Source organism: Sarcophilus harrisii, chromosome 4, assembly GCF_902635505.1.
Source record: "Sarcophilus harrisii chromosome 4, mSarHar1.11, whole genome shotgun sequence".
In the NCBI taxonomy this organism is placed as follows: Eukaryota; Metazoa; Chordata; class Mammalia; order Dasyuromorphia; family Dasyuridae; genus Sarcophilus; species Sarcophilus harrisii.
The window spans coordinates 412,779,363-412,793,436 of record NC_045429.1 but is presented as its reverse complement, the minus strand read 5'-3'; positions in this window follow the sequence as shown (position 1 = coordinate 412,793,436).

The following is a 14,074-nucleotide window of genomic DNA, read 5'->3' as shown; positions in this document are numbered from 1 at the left end:
TGTCCAACCCATGGTTCTCTCTTTTTAATATATTACCCCTCTTTCTAATCATACATTTTCTAGATGATATCTCTTACATGATTTCTTAAGCACAAGACCCTCTTGATAATAAATCTAGTGATGCTTTCTCAGGGTCCCACCCTTTGTCCTTTGGATTCTTTGGATTGTACCAATTTGTTTATTCTTCCAAGATTGACTTTTCATGATTTATAGCCATAAAATATAACTAAAAGAATATTGGAGTTCAAAAGATAAATTTTTGTGTTAGGGAGAAATTTAGGGTCATTGAAAGTATTACACAACTTCCCAAATTTAGTGCAGACCATTCTGGACTCTTTTCATTATCTGTAGACTGTATCTAAAATATGTATGCTGTAACCAACCACAATTCTAGGACTCCTAATGAAACATGCTAATCACCTTCAGATAGGGATCACAATCTCATGATGAGACTTTTTTGGGGGAAATGTGAAAATATGGTTCATTTGACTACACACATTTTAACCAATCAATAAAAATTCATTAAGCACCTATTATGTGCTAGGTATTGTGCTAATTTATTGTGTGTTTTGTTTTTCTTGCTATGGTGGGAAGATAACATGAGATGGAAAAAATTCAGACATACCAAATTAAAATTTTAAAATATACATATTAATTGAGTAATCTCAGCCCAACTATATGTTATTATTTGAGCAACAGGCATGCTTCATCCATTTGATTTTCTCTTTTGGATTATTAAGACTATTTCCTTTAAGTCATAAATCTCATTGAAAAAAAGTTCTATGGCACAGCAGGGCTTGGTACAATCATTGCACTGTAATCCACATGAACAGGAGAATCTGAAATGCCTCACTGTCTAAGAGGAATCCTTCTTCCCTTTGCAACTCATGCAGAACATCATCTATGTCAGTGATGAACAACTTTACCAAGCATAGATATCTCTGCTTTATTCTTCACTTAATATTTGATAATCAGACGATCACCGAATGAATCTATCATGAAATCTTATCTGATGTTAAAACACATGGGACATACATGGTTGGAAAAAATACATTAAGGTTACATTTTACTCTGCTGAGTCAGTTATCTTTTGGGGAATCAACAAACAATGGGATCTTGTGTTCTCCGTACCTTTTAGTAAGTTATATGATTATGAAGTTGTGTTTTGTGGTAGAACATTATTTGCAAAAGCCTGCTTATTTCCATCTCAAATTTTCCTCAAGGATGCCCTTGATGTATATTTTATCATTCTCATCTTTATGAAAATTAGGTGTGTAAATCATAACTTATTGATGATCTCATTTAAAGGGGCCCTATACACATCATTCCCTCTCCCTTCCTGGATCACTCAGAGACAAATTATAGTAGAGAGTTCTGACAAAAAAAAGATTCGCTAGAGAAGGAAATGGTAAAGGACTCTAGTGTCTTTGCCAAGAAAATCCCAAAGTAGTATTAAAATGATAAAAGAGATGAGCCCCACAGGTAAAAAGTGTCAATACACTACTGGAAAGAGCAAAGGACAACTACAAGTAGTTCTGGTTCTAATGAAGCAGCTGGACCAAAGCCAAAAGGAAGCTCAGCTGAGAAAGCATCTGGTGACGAAAGTAAAGAAGTAAAGTCTGATGTTCTAAAGATCAGTATTGCATAAGAACCTGGAATGTAAGATCTATGAACCAAGGAAAGGTGGATGTGGTCAAATAGGAAATGGAAATATTAAACATCGACATCTTGAGTGTCAGTGAACTTAAATGGATAGAAATGAGTGAATTTAGTTCAGGTGATCACTACATACACTGCTGAAAACAAAAATCCCTTAGAAGAAATGGAGTAGCCTTGATAGTCAATAAAAAAGGTGAGAAAAACAGTAATGGAGTATTATCTCAAAAATGACAAAATGATATCCATTTGAATCCAAGGCAAAACATTCAGCATCAGAGTAACATATCTATACTACAACCACAGATGCCAAAGAGACCAGAGTTGATCAGTTCAATGAATACCTATATCTTCTAGAAATAACACTAAAAAAGATGTCATTCACCATAGGGAATTGGACTGCTAAAGTAGGAAATTAAAAAATAATTGGAATAACAAGCAAGTTTGGCCTTAAAGTACACAATGAGGCAGGGCAGAGATAAATAGAATTCTGTCAAGATAAGCCATCGGTCATAGCAAATGATCTTTTTCAATAACCCAAAAGACTACTCCACATATGGACATCATCAGATAGTCAATATAGAAATCAGATTGATTATATACTTTGCAGACAACAGTGAAAAAGCTCTGTTCAATCAGTTAAAGCAACTATGTTTTAACTGTAAGTTAAAGCTAGGGCTCAGATTATGAGCTTCTTATTGCAAAATTCAGATAAATTGAAGAAAGTAGGGAAAACTATTAAACCATATAAGTATGGCCTAAATAATGCCTCTTATGAATGTGAAATAGAGATGACAAGTAGATTTAAGGAATTAGAGACAGTGGAAAAAGTGCCTGAAGAATGATGGATAGAAGTCCAAAGTATTGTACAGGAGGCAGCAACAAAAAACATTCAGAAAAAAAGAGGGGAAAGAAAGCAAAATAACTATCTGATGAAGCTCTACAAATAGCTGAAAAAAAAAAGGAAAGCTATACCAATTGAGTGTATTGTTCAAGAAAATATAAAGAATAAATAATGTCTTCTTATTTGAACAATGCAAAGAAATAGAAGATAATAGAATGGGAAAGACAAGAGATCCACAATGTGTTCTCCAGAATAAAGGAAAAAAACTTAAGTCCCTTATGGGGCATCGTTATAGGAATGTGGGTCATCACTGTAAGAATCACATAAGTCATTTAGCTAACCTATGTATATGACAGATCTCAGAGAGGTAGGGTATAGAGAAATTCTTAGTAGGTTAAGCCCCTCTGTGAATTAAAAACAAATATTTATTGAGTTGACTGTATATGCCTTTCCTTAGGAAATACAAAAGAAGAATAGTATTTGATTCTTGCCTTTGGGCAACTCACATTCTCCTTTGGGAAATAAGCCCCTGGGGAAACAGTGGCAAAAACTAAAATCACTGCTTACCCACTTGCTTATCTCAAGTTAAACAACCAGCCGCTGAAATTTAGAATGAATTTAGAATATTTTAGAATATTTTCATTATGGCACTTCAGTCTATCTAAGTCTGCCTTAGAAGTGAACAAAACAAAGCAGCCCTATGTGGACAGTGTCGGTTAGTTCCATGTAGATGTAGAGAATCAATAAGCCAGGAATGTCTCAGCCTGGGATTCTTAAGAAGGCTCTGTGTGTGTGTGCGTGTGTTTCCTGGACCCTTTTGACAGTCTGGTGAAACTTATAGATTCCTTCTAGGAATAATGTTTTTAAATACAGAAGATACATAAAAATACCCCCAAAGCCCCAAATTACATAGAAATACAGTTATCAAAATATTTTTAAAAGCTCATGTTAATATAGAAATATGTTTTAAATGATTGTACACAAATAATCTATATTGGATTGCATACTGTCTTGGAGAAGGGGGAAGTAAGGGAAAGAAGGAGAACAAAATGGAAACATAAAATCTTATAAACATAAATGTTGAAAACTATCTTTAAACACAATTAGAAAAATAAGATAGTAATTGAAATTTTAAAAAAATTTCAAGGATCCCAAATTAAGAACTCCTGCTCTAAAGTCTTCTTCTAGGTTAATTAGGAACAACTCTTAACAAAAAAAGTGGACATCTTTGGGGTCAGAAGACAAATTTAGTTCAACTTGATTCAACACAAGTATTTAGAAATCACATTAAATAACACAATGATTCTTAGAATACTTGACTTGTAGTTTCTTATTTTCTCCTTATATCAATTAAGTGATATAGATGATAAAAGTATTATAATAGCTAATATAAAATAACAAATACCTAACATTTATATAGCTCAAATTATATGCCAGGTACTTTGTGCTAAACACTTAACAATTATTATCTCATTTGATACTCAAAACAGCCTTTATTATTATCTCCACTCTTCATATAAGAAAACTAAAGTAGATGGAGGTTGTAACTTTCCCAGAGTCATATAGCTAATATATAGCATATAGCAAAGTCATATAGTCTGGGTCTGGATTTGAACTCAGATCTTCCCAATTCTGGTTCCAATGCTCTACCCACTGGGCCATTTACAAGCACAGAGAGGTTAATACAGTTAACTAATCCAGTCCTGACCAAAACTGTGATCTTTTGATTCCAAGTCTGGTGTATTTTTATTACATTTTGCTACTGCTTTTTCCATGTGAAAAGCACTGGAAAAATGCAAAATTAAGATAACATTGTTGCTCTCATGGAGAGTTTGGTAGAGGGATGCAATGAATGAATGGGAAAAAAGATGAATGAATGAACAAATGAATGAAAAAGCATTTATTATTAAGTGCTTGCAATAATCCAGGTGCTGTACTATGTGGTGAGGGGAGGAAAATGAATCAGATTTCTCCCCAGAAAACTTTATATGCCAGTGGAGGAGAGGAAAAGACAGAAGGAAATGGTGGCCAATGAATAGAATTTGGGTATGGAGAGTCACAGGGATGGTGAGTTGATCCATAGGCTGGTCATTTTTCTTGTCCCTTCCAGAAGTAATGGTGTTGTTGTGCTGATTACTGTGCCCCAAGCAAGAATTCAGGAGGAGGAGACCTGCAGTGGTAGACAGATGGCTACATGGCCCTGCAGAGACAGTGAGAAAGGATGTGAAGGTGAAGGTGACATGGCACATATGCACTGCAATATCAATGCTACATGATAAGTGCATTCGAAAGTTTTAAACAAGTGCTATGTGAGCTCTTAAGGAGAAAATGTTGCATAAGCCAAAGAAATAATGAAAAGCTACCTGGAGAAGATGGCCTTTTAACAAGAAAAGTTGGGTTAACAGGAAGGTGGAAAGAACATTCCAGGATAGGAGAATGGTGTTGGCAAATTAATCTAAGTTAAAAACAAACAAACAAACCAGAACATTTGTACCAAATTCAGCATAGTTTGTCTTTAATCTATGATGCATATTCTAGCACATGAAAGAAGTAACCCACCTTCTGGAGGTCAACCAATGAGGCTTTTCGTTTAACTTTAGAGGGATGGGGTCATCTATGGGCAGATGATCTTCCCAAAGTGCTTGAAACTCCAAGAAGATTTCCGATTTCTCTCGAGATAATTTTATCCAAAGGTCCTGGAACGCTGACCACGGAGGGAGCTTGTGGATAGGAAATGAGATGGAAGCCAAATCATGGAAGAAAAAAAAAGAAAGAAAATGCCAGGGGAAGCAAGAAAGGAGAGAAACAAAGGGGTGAGCTAGAGGAGAAAGAAAGGAGAGGGGAAGATAGGAAGGAGAATGAGAATATGTAAGTATGAAAAGTTTGAATGATGAATTTAGGAGGAAGAGTTTTCCAGAGATGATGTTTGTAGATTGTATTATTAATGATGGTGATAATAATAATAATTGGACCATCCTACTTTTCTAGCTTGATCTTATATTACCACTACTCCTTGCACGCTACACTTCAGCTAAACTGAAATATTCTTTTATGGAAGAGGACCATTGGAATTAAAGGTACATAATAGGTACTTAATATGTGTTTGTTTAATTGAAAGAGAAGTTGATTCAAGGCTGGAAAGCAACAGATGGTATTTGTTATATGTGTTTCATTCATCATTTTGTACCCTGTATATATTAAATTTAAGGCTTTATCTACTAAAAGCCTTGCCCCAGTGCAGAGAGACTGGTCAGATTAAGGATGCCCATGCCCAGCTATAATGTACAGCTTGGGTACTCCCAGGCATTGCTGAGTAACAGGCAAGATAGAGCAACCTTCTCAGATCATATTGGACAGTGGATTGGTGGAGGGACTGATGATGCCGTTCTCTCTTGTGCTATCCAAAAATAAAGCATTAAAAGTCCTGATTCCTCAATAATCTCTTGAGCACCCTGCACTGGCCTCTTGGGAACTGGAGTGTTATTCCCTCTCTCCTAGTTAATCATATACTTGCCACATACAGTCTCTCAGTTCTTACAAACTTTCTCTCCTCTCCTTCCACTGAGAGCCCCCATAGGCTAGTAATAGCCTTACTTTCTGTGTGTCCACCCAGAACTCCCCAAGGGTAGAGATAGAAACTGGACCTCTGATTTCATTAATATGGAGAACTAACTTCCTGCCACCAATATAAGTCAGCATCTTCTATGTATTTCATTTTATTAGAGGTCTGCCTAGAATCACATCACCAGTAGGTGTCAGAGACAGAATTTAAATCCAGTTCCTCCTGGTTCCAGTTTCTCGTTCCATGATATCTTTCTTCCAAAAAGACCAAACTTGGGCCAGTTTGCCTAATCACCTAAAGTCCCAAAAGCAGAGAAAAACAATGTTTACTTAATTCACCTCAGTGCAGGGGGAAAAAAGGACTACTGAATAGCGCGATGGATTGTAAGTCAGTAGATCTAGGTTCAAGTCTCCTGTCTGCTATTTCCTTGTCCATGGATACATAACCCCATTTTCTTATCTGTCAAATGAGGGGGTGAGACTAAGAGGCAGAACTCTTCCAGTTCTGACTTTCCACAATTTTCTGTTGTGAGCACCAGCAGGCTGGGCTGAATCTTCAAGCGGTCATCCTCCCAAACACGACACATGGTGTGACAGAAGAGCTGCTTTGGTGTACTTTGGGAAGGGTGTGGAATTCTATTTTTGAGGTGATGGGATAGACTTGAACTGCATGTGATAGTTCTGTCTATCCCTTCTTCAGCTAGCTAAATGATTGCCGAGGAGTTCAGGGGAGGCTTCCAAACTGGGATTATAGGCTGGATGAGAACAGTGCTAGCCAGAGGATTGCACAACTCTATCTGAATAAAACATTTTGAGCTCTCTCTCTCTCTCTCTCTCTCTCTCTCTCTCTCTCTCTCTCTCTTTCTCTCTCTGTGTGTGTTTTTCTCTCTCTCCCCCATATGCATGTGTATACATATATATATACACACCTATGTGTATATACAGATAAATATGTATATATACCTATGTTTTATATAAACGGTGTACATGTACTTATGCTAATAATTATGTATACTATAAAATATAAAAATTGAAGTTAAAGTTTTAAAAGGCTAAAAAGTTTAAAAGGATAAGACTGAATAATATTTTAAAAGTAATACTTTTTTATTAACAATTCAAAAGACCTTTTTTCTTTCATTAATAACAGTATCTAACATTTATATAGCACCTAATATGTGCCCGGCACTGTGCTATGTTTTTTACAAATATTTCATTTGCTCTTCCCAGCAATCCCATGAGGTAGATGCTATTATTGTCCCCATTTAACAACTTAGGAAACAGAGATTAAATGACTTCACCAAAGTCATATAGCTAGTAAGTGTCTGAGATCAGATTTTAAATGAGGTCTCCTTGATTCCAATCTATATATTTGATGTTCTAAAACCTTAGATTTTTCATACATGACTCCTCTTCTAGTCTTCCTTTCCTTCTCTAAGATTTTTCTCAGCCCAGAAGTCTCTGCTTTTTTTCCTTCTTCCTTTTTTCTTTCCTCCCTGTCTTCTTCCTTTTTTCTTTCTTCCCTCTTTTTCTTCTTCCCTCCTTTCCTTCTTCCCTTTCTCCCTCCCTCCCTTCCTCCTTTTACTCTTCCCTCTTTCCCTCCTTATCTTCCTTTCACCTTCCCTTCTTTTTCCCTTCCTCTTTTCCTTTCCTTCTTTACTCTTTTTCCTTCCAACTTTCTTTCATCCCTCCCTTCTCCATTTATTAATCTCCTGCTACATGCAAAGCACTTCTGTAAATCCTTTCTCAGACTTTCCCACAACCAAGGAATATGTGAGACTATAAGAATAGCTATTTTAATGCTACCTGGTCCAATTGTATCTGCCCTACCTCAATATTTTTATTCACACAGGTGCATGCATGTGCATATATACCTATCCCCAAAGTTTGTTCAGTCATTAGTTTAACTGGAACTCTCTGTTAGGTCTATAGTAATGACTCTGAGAAACTGAAAAGATTCTCCCATGTTTTTTGAAGGAGCAAAGGAAAATTGAATTATGCCCAATATGATTTCACTGTTAAGTATAATTTATTATTTTCTAATTCTTAGAAAAAGCAACCATCGAAGTATGGTATGCATGCTAACTCTGTTGGTGACTAGCCAGATGCTCTATTTCCCTCCTGGGATAGATAATAGAGCTAACCTGCCCACTCTCTGTCTCTGCCAGTGGTTATGAGCCTCCCCAAAATCTACACCCACTTGATTATAATTGCAAAACGGAAATCAGGAAATTTAGATGTCTTGACTCACTGGTACACCTTGAGTGTCCTGAGACCCAAAAGAACCAAAGGTCATTAGACAAGGCCCTGGCCTTAAGCCTATTTTTGGTTTCTTGCCCCCACTGAAATGAAAAATCTTAGAACATGCTCCTGGCTATCAGGAGCTTTCACTGAAAGATCCCAAAAAAGCCTCTCACCTGATACATGAGGTTTAAGTACTGTTGTGGGGCAGATCAGGAGACTAATAATCCAGAAGTGTGTCTGTCACTATCATACTCAGACTCCCCCAGAGATTCAGAGTGAAAAAACTTTCCAAGAAGAATTTTAGGGAGGCTAACAGCAAATGGAAAAGCTACAGGGGAAGGAGAGGATGCAGAGGGCAGGATGAACACAATGGTTCCTTTAGGCACTGCAGAATACATATCTGGTGTGGTAAAAAAAAAAAAAAAAAAAAAAAAAAACAAAAAAAAAAAAACTGTAGAACTTGATTCCAGGCTGGGTTTGAGTGCCAACTCTACCATTAAATTGGTAAACTCTATCTTGGTCTCCTCATTTTAAGTGTTTAAATGTCTCCTCCATTAAGTGTAAAGGATGAACCTCCCCTTCTTAACACTGCCCTTTGCACCTGGTCTCCTTGCCCTTTTTATGGTTCCATCCCTATGCCAGCTTGAATCCAGCTCCCAGGCACTCTTAGGAAGCAAAGGATGGTGTATCACAATGTCCTACTTTTCTGCACACTCCCTTTTCTCCTGTAGACTGTGCTCTGCTTCATTACCTTTTCATTCTGTGAACAGACTGGGACACTTTTTCCTTTAGAATGAAGGTATGAGGAAGATCAAGTGTCTCTAATTCACTCTCTGCCCCCACAAAGAAGTCCTGGGTAGGCTGCTGGTTCCTCAGCTTTACAAAGTAAGCTGGCTGCACTCTGGTCTCTTCCACTCAAAACAAGCCATATGTTGCTTGGGGTTCCTTTGGATTATTCCCTGTTCTCTTAGGCTCATTGGTTTAACAAATGGAATCACAGCTGACATTTCTTTAGGTCTTTTAGGCTGACAAAGCTCTTTTAGTTTCTTCATCAGCAAAATGGGACAGCTGACATCCACTGGAGAATGGCTAAACAAATTGTGGTATAAGAATAGAAGAGAATATTTTTATGCCCTAAGAAATCATCAATTTAAAGAATTCAAAGAACCATGGGAAGCTATGAACTGATACAAAGTAAGCTACAGAGGACCAGGAAAAAACAATATACATAATGAAAAGAAAAGCAACAAAAGGAAGAAACATAAAATTGTATAATGGCAATGACCAAACTTGGACTTAAAGAAGAATCAAGAAACCTTCTCTTCTAATTTTTTTCAGATCATGGTCTGAGTGTAAAACATTATATATACTGCCAGGTTTGATTGATGAATTGGTGAGTTTTACTGAGTATTCCCCCTCTCTTTTTTTATTCTTTATTATAAATGATAGTTGGCTGAGGATGGAAGGGGAAGCTTCTTATTTCTTCCTTCTCCAATCCATTCTCCAGACAGTTGCTGAAGTCTTCCTAAATACAAGTCTGTGGCACAGTGGACAGAGCTCTGGGATCAGAAAGATCTGGGGTTAAGCTGATTTCATTTACTAAGTGTGTGACCTTGAAGTGTTTGGGGCTGTTCAGGAGGACTAGAACCTCTGCTGTGAAGGCTTGCTGAGTCCTTTCCAGCTGCTCATTCACCTGCCTTCTCTCACCTGTGGCTTCAAGAAATTGTAGCAGGTAAGAGCCACATCCTGGTAAAACCAGATCTCAAACCCATTGGTGAGTTAGGGGAATGTCTATTCTAAGCATGTGAAGACTTTCCCAGACAAATGGATGGATGAGAACAATTTGTCCTGATGACCATGAAGGCAGCTGAAGCTTAGAGCTCAGTCAAGCATCTAAAAATTCAAGATTAAGGGGCAGCTAGTTGGTGCAGTGGATAGAGCACCAGCCCTGAAGTCAGGAGGACTTGAGTTCAAATCTGGTCTCAGACACTTAACACTTCCTGTCTATGTGACCCTGAGCAAGTCACTTAACCCCAATTGCCTCAGCAAAAAAAAAAAATAAACAAAAAATTAAAATCCAAGATTATCCTGGGCCATAGGCTATTCTCTTGATTTTTGTTTTTCCAATGGATTTCAAGACTGGAAGAGAGCATGAAACTGATGACTTTGTGCAACTTTGCCTCACTTAAATACAATTCATACACAAGTCAAGCTGTAACCCTGGGTAATTAATAGAATTCTGAAGGATGAACAACACCTATGTGACATGGGGCAAGTATGTGAAGTTCCAATATTTGTACTTAATAAATGCTTGTTCCTTTACCCTTCCCTCTAATGACTATACATCATTTCTAGGATCATGTTACTCCCCCTCACACATTCCTGGCAAACGGTACACTTGTTCCTCACACAAATCATCCATTTGTCCCATACCTGTGCTTAGGCCATCCCCTATGCCTGCAAGGCCATGCTCTTCACCCTTGCCTCTTGAGAATCCTTTGTTTGTATCAAAGTCCATTCTTTTCTCAGTCTTATGCCTCCCCATCCCTCATCCCCAGATTATTTTGTGTTAGTTTTAATATACACATAATATAGATGTATATGTTTTCTCCCTTGATCGGCAAGTTCTCAAAGGTAGGAACTTTCTATCTGTGTCTTGGTATCCCCAGCTCCTAGAAAAATACCTGGCATATAGTAGGTGTTTAATAAATGCTTACTTCCTTGCTTAAGATATTCAGAAATGAATATCTGTAAAATCAAGTAATAATAATATCTCCCTCTCAGAGCTGTTATGAGGACAAAATGAAATAATATTGGTAAAATCTTCAGCAACTTTTAAAGTACAACAAACTGCTAGCAACTGTTAATCCAAAGCTCTAAATCTTTTTGCATGGAAACTTTGGAAACTTAGTGAAGACTTTGGACCCCCTTCTTAGAAAAATGTGTGTTAGTTACATTCACAATTTTTAAAAATACCAAATTTCAGTTAAAAATTAGTAATAAATAAATAAAATAAAGGTGTCGGGGTTTTCCCTATTCAAGTTCACAGAGCCATGTGGACTCCAAATCAAAAGTACCAAGGGGATGCTATAGGATGGAATCATGAATATTTTGAAAGAGGATTTAGGTAAATTCTGGGATAACTAATCCATAGCAAGTTATTAAGGGGAAAACATAGCTTAGGGAGAAGGGGACATTCTTAACTTTTAAAGGTAACAAATAGATATTTCCCCAGCCATTTTATTTTTTGTTACTTGTCAAAGATAAACAGCTGTTCTAAGTATACTAGAACTTCCCCGTGGAAGTTAGCTACATACGGAGGACCTCAGAGTGCTCAGGGAATGGCCACCACATACCAACACCTTCCATAAGAGAAATATCATGTCCCAGGGCACCCAGGATGTTTCCCACCACAGCAAGTCTTCAGGTAGAAGCTGGATTGCTGACTACTAATGAAGGATGTTTTAGACATGTTCTAGGATTGAACAATTTGGAGCTGGAAAGAACCTTAGAGATCATTTAGTTCAAGCCTTCCCATTTTCCAACGAGGCAAGTGAGGTCCAAAATGGCTAAGTAATTTTCTTAAGATCTTACAGGTAGAAAGTAGCAGTGCTGGGTTTTGAAGAGATATTCCCTGACTCCAAATCCAGTTCTCCACCTACCCCACCACAGACTTTCTCTGAAGGCTTTTCCGACTGGTTTTGTGAACAATTGTGGAGTCCAAAGCCCTGGACCTTTGACAAGGTTTTGTCACATGAAATGAGGAGTCCACCTGAGCTGAGATGGTGCAGCCCAATGTGGATCTGCAGGACTGAACCCTCTTCCCCCCCCCCTCAGAGGAATGCTGGGAGGAGGAGGAGGAGTGATGTTCAGAGTAAGAGAATGTTATTAAATTCATGAATCGGCACTTTGCCTGGCTCACATCAGCTCAAAATGTATGCAAATGGAGGCTAAGTATAGCTGTTCCCCAGCTAATGAGGCAGCTTGGCATATTTGCATCATTTCAAATTGGCTGCTGCATCCGTGGAATAATGATGTGCATGGAAGCTCAGGACTTGGCACACAAGAGACCCAAAACAAGGGTTTGTTGAATCGAAGCAGAGATCCAAAGCTAAGGTCTCCCAATTGAGGTATGGGCAGGGACACAGACTAGATACCTATTGAGTTTCCTTCTCCATGAAAGGTAAATTGGCCATAAGCTCAGCCAGTATCCTTCAGAGAGGTTGGATTGTACCCTGAGTTTTCATGATATCTTATTTCCCTTCTTCTTGGGTCTACAGAATACCACAAGCCACAAGCAAGGACAGAAATAGGTACATTAAGTACCCCCCTCCCTACATCCCAAAGCCGTGGACACCACAGTGAAGACTGAAGGGGAGGAGACCCTGAACCTCCCATCACCATGTGCCCTAGCACCCTGTGCTTTTGTTCTCACCTCACACTCTCCTCCTTCACTCTCATGACCTCTGAGCATTTCATCCTTGTTTGCTTCCCTTATTCAGATTGCTTCTCTCCAGGACATGCAATAGCTCCCCTAAATACCCAGGCACAACAAGCATTGTAATCAGCTGCCACATGTTTCTGCCATTAATCATGATCCATCTGTGGAGAACAACTCAAGGACAATTTCTGTGGTTCATACCACAACCCTTCCTCCTGGGGGTAGTTGACTATTCCCTATGGCCAGATGCTTTTTCCACCCCAAATTCCAGATTTCTGATGGTGGGGGTAAGCCAGGGAGGGGGTGTAAAAATGAGCCTCATCCAACCACCTCGTTTCCTATGGCTACAGATCTATCACCTCAAACTTGGTCAGACATACCATTGTCCCAAATATGATTTTTCTGTCCCCTGTGACTTAAGAACACAGGTTCTGTGGCCTGAATTTCTCTACTAGCAATAAGACTTCAGCACCAAATAATGCCATTAGAGAAGGAAAGAGGCAGAGATAATACAAGAAATCATGTCACATTCATTCATTCACACATGAATGCATGACCTGCTGCTGGTCCCAAGAGCCCGGACATTCACCTCCTTCCCATCTCCATAAAGGGGCACCCTCTCAACTCTAGACATTGCCATGTGTTTGGACTGGATTCACTCCTAAGGGAAGCTCCTAACTTCTATGAAAGGGGTTATTTAGGCTTTGTTTTTTCACATTCTTTGGCCTGTTATATCCTCTACCCCCAGGGCTCTGGGGAAAAATTGAATAAGACCCAAATTTGACTCTTCTCTAAGATCTATCCAGAGTGGGGAGGAGAAATAGTCAATATAAGATTTGAATCAGGCATGGGTATTTCCTCCACATGGAAGAAATGTTCATCATAAAATACTGAAGCAAACACTGAGAAAAGGGCACAAAACAGGATTCAGTAACTTAACAACCCCCATTTCTATCAGATATCTTGGCCAAAGACCAGGCTGCTGCCCCACTGCTCTCCACACTTCCCTCCCAGTCCTTCCCCACTACCCCATCTAAAATTCTTTGTCCTGGGAAGGCCTGAACTCATGGTCTAGCCTCCATTTCTTCAGGATGAGGAAGTCTGAAAAACCAGAATTCAAAGACCTTTATCAAAAGGTAAAATCATATTGATGATGGTGGTACCATTAATATAGGATTTGAAATGTTGTAAAGCACTTTATATATATTACCTCAGTGCCAGAGCAGGCAATCTTCAGGGGCTCAGGCCGCTCTTGCTCCCTTTCCTCCCCATAGACAAAAGTGTCTAGAACAGGTCAGGGCAAAGCCCCCACAGATTTCTATACTCACTTA